The sequence below is a fragment of the Odontesthes bonariensis genome, chromosome 12 (genome assembly GCF_027942865.1).
Source record: "Odontesthes bonariensis isolate fOdoBon6 chromosome 12, fOdoBon6.hap1, whole genome shotgun sequence".
Lineage (NCBI taxonomy): Eukaryota > Metazoa > Chordata > Actinopteri > Atheriniformes > Atherinopsidae > Odontesthes > Odontesthes bonariensis.
This window is the reverse complement of record NC_134517.1, coordinates 5,224,946-5,231,000: the sequence shown is the minus strand read 5'-3', so window position 1 is coordinate 5,231,000 and position 6,055 is coordinate 5,224,946.

The following is a 6,055-nucleotide window of genomic DNA, read 5'->3' as shown; positions in this document are numbered from 1 at the left end:
TGTTGCAGTGTTGCTGGAATCAACATCAACATTGTAAAATAATAATAATAATTATAATAATCTCTTGGTTTCAATATGTGATATATTGTCTCTGTACAAGTTTAAAGTGTAGTATTTTAACTGTTTATTAAGAACTGCATTCGGTCACTTTTTGACCATTATCCTAGGAGAATTCCACTTTCTTTTTTGTTACCTGTGTGACCTTCATTTGGAATGTTTCCTTCATCTGTTTATCCAACTGTTTTTACTGTAGCTGCTCTTTCTGGTTCTTTTTACTGTCTTGTTGTAAAAAGTCCACTTACAAAGATGTACAGTGACAAACACAATACCTTTTTAGTCTCTGTTTCAAAAACAAAAGAATGCCATCATTCACCAGTTGAACTTCTAATGTAAAACAGCTGTATTTGATATTTATTTCAATCAAAATAATTCAATACAGCTCTCACACAGTCTGATTCACAACTACTTGTACAACAGGCACTATATGATAAAAGCAATATATTCCGATTTATTGCTTTGGTATTTTTTTTATGTCTTTTGATATTTCCATTTTCATTTTGCTGAGGAATTCTTGGACCTACTAAAACCTGGACAATGAAAATTTGGACAAAATTGTGGCCAGAAAAAGTTGTGCTCTTTGTGGTAAATGCAGAGAGTTTGTCCCATTCGGCATTGTAGCTTTGAAGTCCCTGATTACTGGTGCTATACTTCACTGAATATAAAGACTGAGCCTCAGCAGAAGTATAAATAAAATTAAAATTGACATGAATGAGAACCTTGAGGATTATGAATTTAATTCCAGGTTTAAAAGTGCTCGTACTGCACCAGAGTACATTAAATCTAGATGCAGCTGATAGCTGTGATTTCAGCATTGTTCAATATTTTCTAAGAGACTTTTTCTTCAATAAGTCCTTCAATAAGCTTGCAATGTCATTTTATGCGGTATTTTTGATCATCTCTGCTGTTCATGTATCTATATGTATGTTTAATGTAACTAACAATTGACACTTGTATATGACATCTAGGTCAATACAACATTGGGTATTAATTTGCAATTTAAAAGGATTTGATGCGGCTCAGCCACAGGAGCATTACGAGGAGACGTCAGACGCAGACCACCGCCTTACATATTAATTTCAGCAGTGTTGAACAGGGTCCAGGTTGAGACTCTGTGCAGTCTAGTCACGTTTCTCTAAACCAAAAAGATCCATCCATCCATCCATTATCTTCCACTGCTCCGGGGATTGGGTCGCAGGGGCAGCAGCTTGAGCAGAGAGACCCAGACGTCCCTGTCCCCGGCCACTTCCTCCAGCTCTTCTGGGGGGACCCCGAGGCGTTCCCAGGCCAGCCGAGAGACATAGTCTCTCCAACGTGTCCTGGGTCTTCCCCGGGGCCTCCTCCCAGTGGGACGGGCCCGGAGCACCTCACTAGGGAGGCGTCCAGGAGGCATCCTAACCAGATGCCCGAGCCACCTCATCTGACTCCTCTCGATGCGGAGGAGCAGCGGTTCTACTCCGAGCCCCTCCCGGATGACCGAGCTTCTCACCCTATCTCTAAGGGAGAGCCCAGACACCCTGCAGAGGAAACTCATTTTGGCCGCTTGTATTCGCTATCTCGTTCTTTCGGTCACTACCCACAGCTCGTGACCATAGGTGAGGGTAGGAACATAGATTGACCGGTAAATCGAGAGCTTCGCCTTCTGGCTCAGCTCCTTCTTCACCACGACGGGCCGGTGCAGATCCTGCATCACTGCGGACGCCGCACCGATCCGCCTATCAATCTCCTGCTCCATTCGTCCCCCACTCGTGAACAAGACCCCGAGATACTTGAACTCCTCCACTTGGGGAAGGATCTCATTCCCGACCCGGAGAGAGCATTCCACCCTTTTCCGGCCGAAGACCATGGTCTCAGATTTGGAGGTGCTGATTCTCATCCCAGCCGCTTCACACTCGGCTGCGAACCGCTCCAGTGAGAGCTGAAGGTCACAGCCCGACGACGGCAACAGAACCACATCGTCCGCAAAAAGTAGAGACCCGATTCTGAGGTCGCAAAAACGGACCCCCTCAATGCCCTGGCTGCACCTAGAAATTCTGTCCATAAAAATTATGAACAGAATCGGTGACAAAGGGCAGCCCTGACGGAGTCCAACCCTCACAGGAAACATGTCCGACTTACTGCCGGCAATGCGGACCAAACTCTGACACCGGTCATACAGAGACCGAACAGCCCATTTCAAGGAGTCCGGCACTCCATACTCCCGGAGCACCCCCCACAAGAGTCCCCGAGGGACACGGTCGAACGCCTTCTCCAAGTCCACAAAACACATGTAGACCGGTTGGGCGAACTCCCATGCACCCTCCAGGATCCTGCGGAGGGTATAGAGCTGGTCCACTGTTCCACGGCCAGGACGAAAACCACACTGCACCTCCTGAATCCAATATTCGACTATCCGGCGGATCCTCCTCTCCAGTACCCCCGAAAAGACCTTACCAGGGAGGCTGAGGAGTGTGATCCCCCTATAGTTGGAACACACCCTCCGGTCCCCCTTTTTAAAGAGGGGGACCACCACCCCGATCTGCCAGTCCAGAGGCACTGCCCCCGATGTCCACGCCATGCTGCAGAGGCGTGTCAACCAAGACAGCCCTACAACATCCAGAGCCTTGAGGAACTCAGGACGGATCTCATCCACCCCCGGGGCCTTGCCACCGAGGAGCTTTTTAACCACCTCGGCTGAGGGAGGCCCCACGTCCGAGCTCCCCAACTCTGCTTCCTCATCGGAAGACGTGTCGGTAGGATTGAGGAGGCCCTCGAAGTATTCCCCCCACCGACTCACGACGTCGCTAGTTGAGGTCAGCAGAGCCCCGCCCTCACCATACACGGTGTTGACGGTGCACCGCTTTCCCCCCCTGAGCCGCCGGATGGTGGACCAGAAACTCTTCGAGGCCGTCCGGAAATCATTCTCCATGGCCTCCCCGAACTCCTCCCAAGCCCGAGTTTTTGCCTCAGCAACCGCCGAGGCCGCGTTCTGCTTGGCCTGTCGGTACCCATCAGCTGCTTCCAGAGTCCCACTGGCCAAAAAGGCCCGATAGGACTCCTTCTTCAGCTTGACGGCTTCCCTCACCACTGGCGTCCACCAGCGGGTTCGGGGATTGCCGCCACGACAGGCATCGACCACCTTACGGCCACAGTTCCGGTCGGCCGCCTCAACAATGGAGGCACGGAACATGGCCCATTCGGGCTCAATGTCCCCCACCTCCCCCGGGACATGGTTGAAGCTCTGCTGGAGGTGGGAGTTGAAACTCCTCCTTACAGGGGATTCCGCCAGCCGTTCCCAACAGACCCTAACAGACCCTAACAATACGTTTGGGTCTGCCAGGTCTGACCGGCTTCCTCCCCCACCAGCGAAGCCAACTCACCACCAGGTGGTGATCAGTTGACAGCTCCACCCCTCTCTTCACCCGAGTGTCCAGGACATACTGCCGCAAGTCCAACGATACAACCACAAAGTCGATCATCGAGCTGCGGCCTAGGGTGTCCTGGTGCCAAGTGCACATATGGACACCCTTATGCCTGAACATGGTGTTCGTTATGGACAGTCCATGACGAGCACAGAAGTCCAACAACAAAACACCACTCTGATTCAGATCAGGGGGGGCCGTTCCTCCCAATCACGCCCCTCCAGGTCTCACTGTCATTGCCCACGTGAGCATTGAAGTCCCCCAGCAGGACGAGGGAGTCTCCCAGAGGAGCACTCTCCAGTGCACTCTCCAGTGCCTCCTCCAGGGACTCCAAAAAGGGTGGGTACTCTGAACTGCCATTCGGTGCATAAGCACAAACAACAGTCAGGACCCGTCCCCCCACCCTAAGGCGGAGGGAGGCTACCCTCTCGTCTACCGGGGTAAACCCCAATGTAGAGGCGAACAGCCAGGGGGCAATAAGTATGCCCACACCTGCTCTATGCCTCTCACCACGGGCAACTCCAGAGTGGAAGAGAGTCCAACCCCTCTCGAGGAGGCTGGTTCCGGAGCCCAAGCCATGCGTCGAGGTGAGTCCGACTATATCTAGCCGGAACCGCTCAGCCTCGCGCACCAGCTCAGGCTCCTTCCCCAGCAGAGAGGTGACGTTCCACGTCCCAAGAGCCAGCTTCAGTAGCCGAGGATCAGACCGCCAAGGTCTCCGCCTTCGGCTGCCACCCAGCTCACATTGCACCCAACCCTCTTGGCCCCTCCCACGGGTGGTGAGCCTGTCGGAAGGGGGACCCGTGTCGTTTCTTCGGGCTGTGCCCGACCGAGCCCCACGGGCACAGACCCGGCCACCAGGCGCTCGCTGGCGGGCCCCACCCCTGGGCCTGGCTCCAGGGGGAGGCCCCGGTAACCCACGCCCGGGCGAAGGAACACGGTGTCCAATGGTTTTTTCCATCATAGAGGGTCTTTTGAGCTGTTCTTTGTCTGGTCCCTCATCTAGGATCTGTTTGCCATGGGTGACCCTACCAGGGGCTTAAAGCCCCGGGCAACATAGCTCCCAGACTCATTGGGGCACGGAAACCCCCCCACCACGGTAAGGTGACAGCTCATGATCCATTTTCAAAATGCTCTGATGAGATGAACTTAAATTTACGAAATTATTAACAAAAAGTTGGCAAGCTTACGTTGGCTTTCTTTATAAGTAAAACTAACTGTGTGATAATGTATGCAGCAGCGGAGGTTAAAAACATTCGACGCAAACAGAAATGGAGACGAGATAACGATGGACGAACGAAAAACAAAAACGTGTATCTTTCTATTACTTAATTCCGTTTCTTTCTTTGCTCTGATCTTTCTTCTTCCTCATCTCTCTATCCTTTCATCTTTCTGTCTGTCTTCTGACAACTTTCCGTCTTCTTCTCTACTCTCATTCTAACTTTTTCTCGCGGGTTTCCTGAGGTTGATTTGCATGACCACTTTCAGCCAATGATATGTCTGAAACTGTTATGGCGTTTGCCTGGGTGTGTAAAGTAGGAAGTAATTCTAGTGTTAAAGAGTTTGATAAAACAAAGAAACTCAATTTCTCCATTCTTTCGTCTTATAACACATTTGTCTAGAGGATTCTGAAAACACCACAACTTGTTAAGATATGGAGGTTAAAGATATGACATAAACGTATGATATAAAGACGTCAAATAACAACATAACATAACATAGGTAACGATTGTGAATCTCAAAATTCAGATGGATATCTGTAAAGTTATGACATGTGAAAAATGAACCAAACAATGTTATTTTCTTGTGTTAACCATGGAATACAAGAAGAAACAGCAGGAAATATTGGTTAACAGTTGCATTACTTCATATAAATGTCCAGTTACTGAATTCATTTAGATTTAACTATTCAATACTACAGAGCACTAGGTCTGTAGTATTGATGTGGCTCCATAGACAAGTTAGTCATTTTCCAAAATAATGATTTCTTCGTTTATTTTTCGTTTATAAGTACTGTTATAATTGGCTTTGTTCTTAGACATTATGAATTCATATTCTGTATTTTACTAAAGAATCTATGTTCCTAGTTTGCACTTTTCCACTCTGCTCATACAAACGCAATGGATGTCCAAGACTTTAAGGAGGACATAGCGGGATAAAATAACTTTGTCAGATAAAGCATCACTATTAGGTCAGATAGGTCTGGTACAGTAGATACACGCCTTAAACAACACTCACACACACACACATTGTTTATCTCATCCAAAGAACATGACGAAGATGGTGGATGGCCTGCTCATGTCACTAAAAACTGTCCAATTATACTTAGTGAGTGTAAGTACAACCTCTGTTAGATTGACGGATTTCCTGAGAGAGCTCTGTCACTAAGTTTGTATTAATTCCACACCTGAGTACGCTACTGTTACGGGTCTCGGGCATGATGACCACAATAACAAAAAGAATTAAATCTGAAAAATAAAGGTGGAGTCTTAAGAGCAAGAAACACAGTAACACTCGTCTCTTTCTCCAGATTGCGTCTATTCATTGATTCAACACATACAATTTACAACCAGTGCATTTTCTTGTCCTGTTTACAT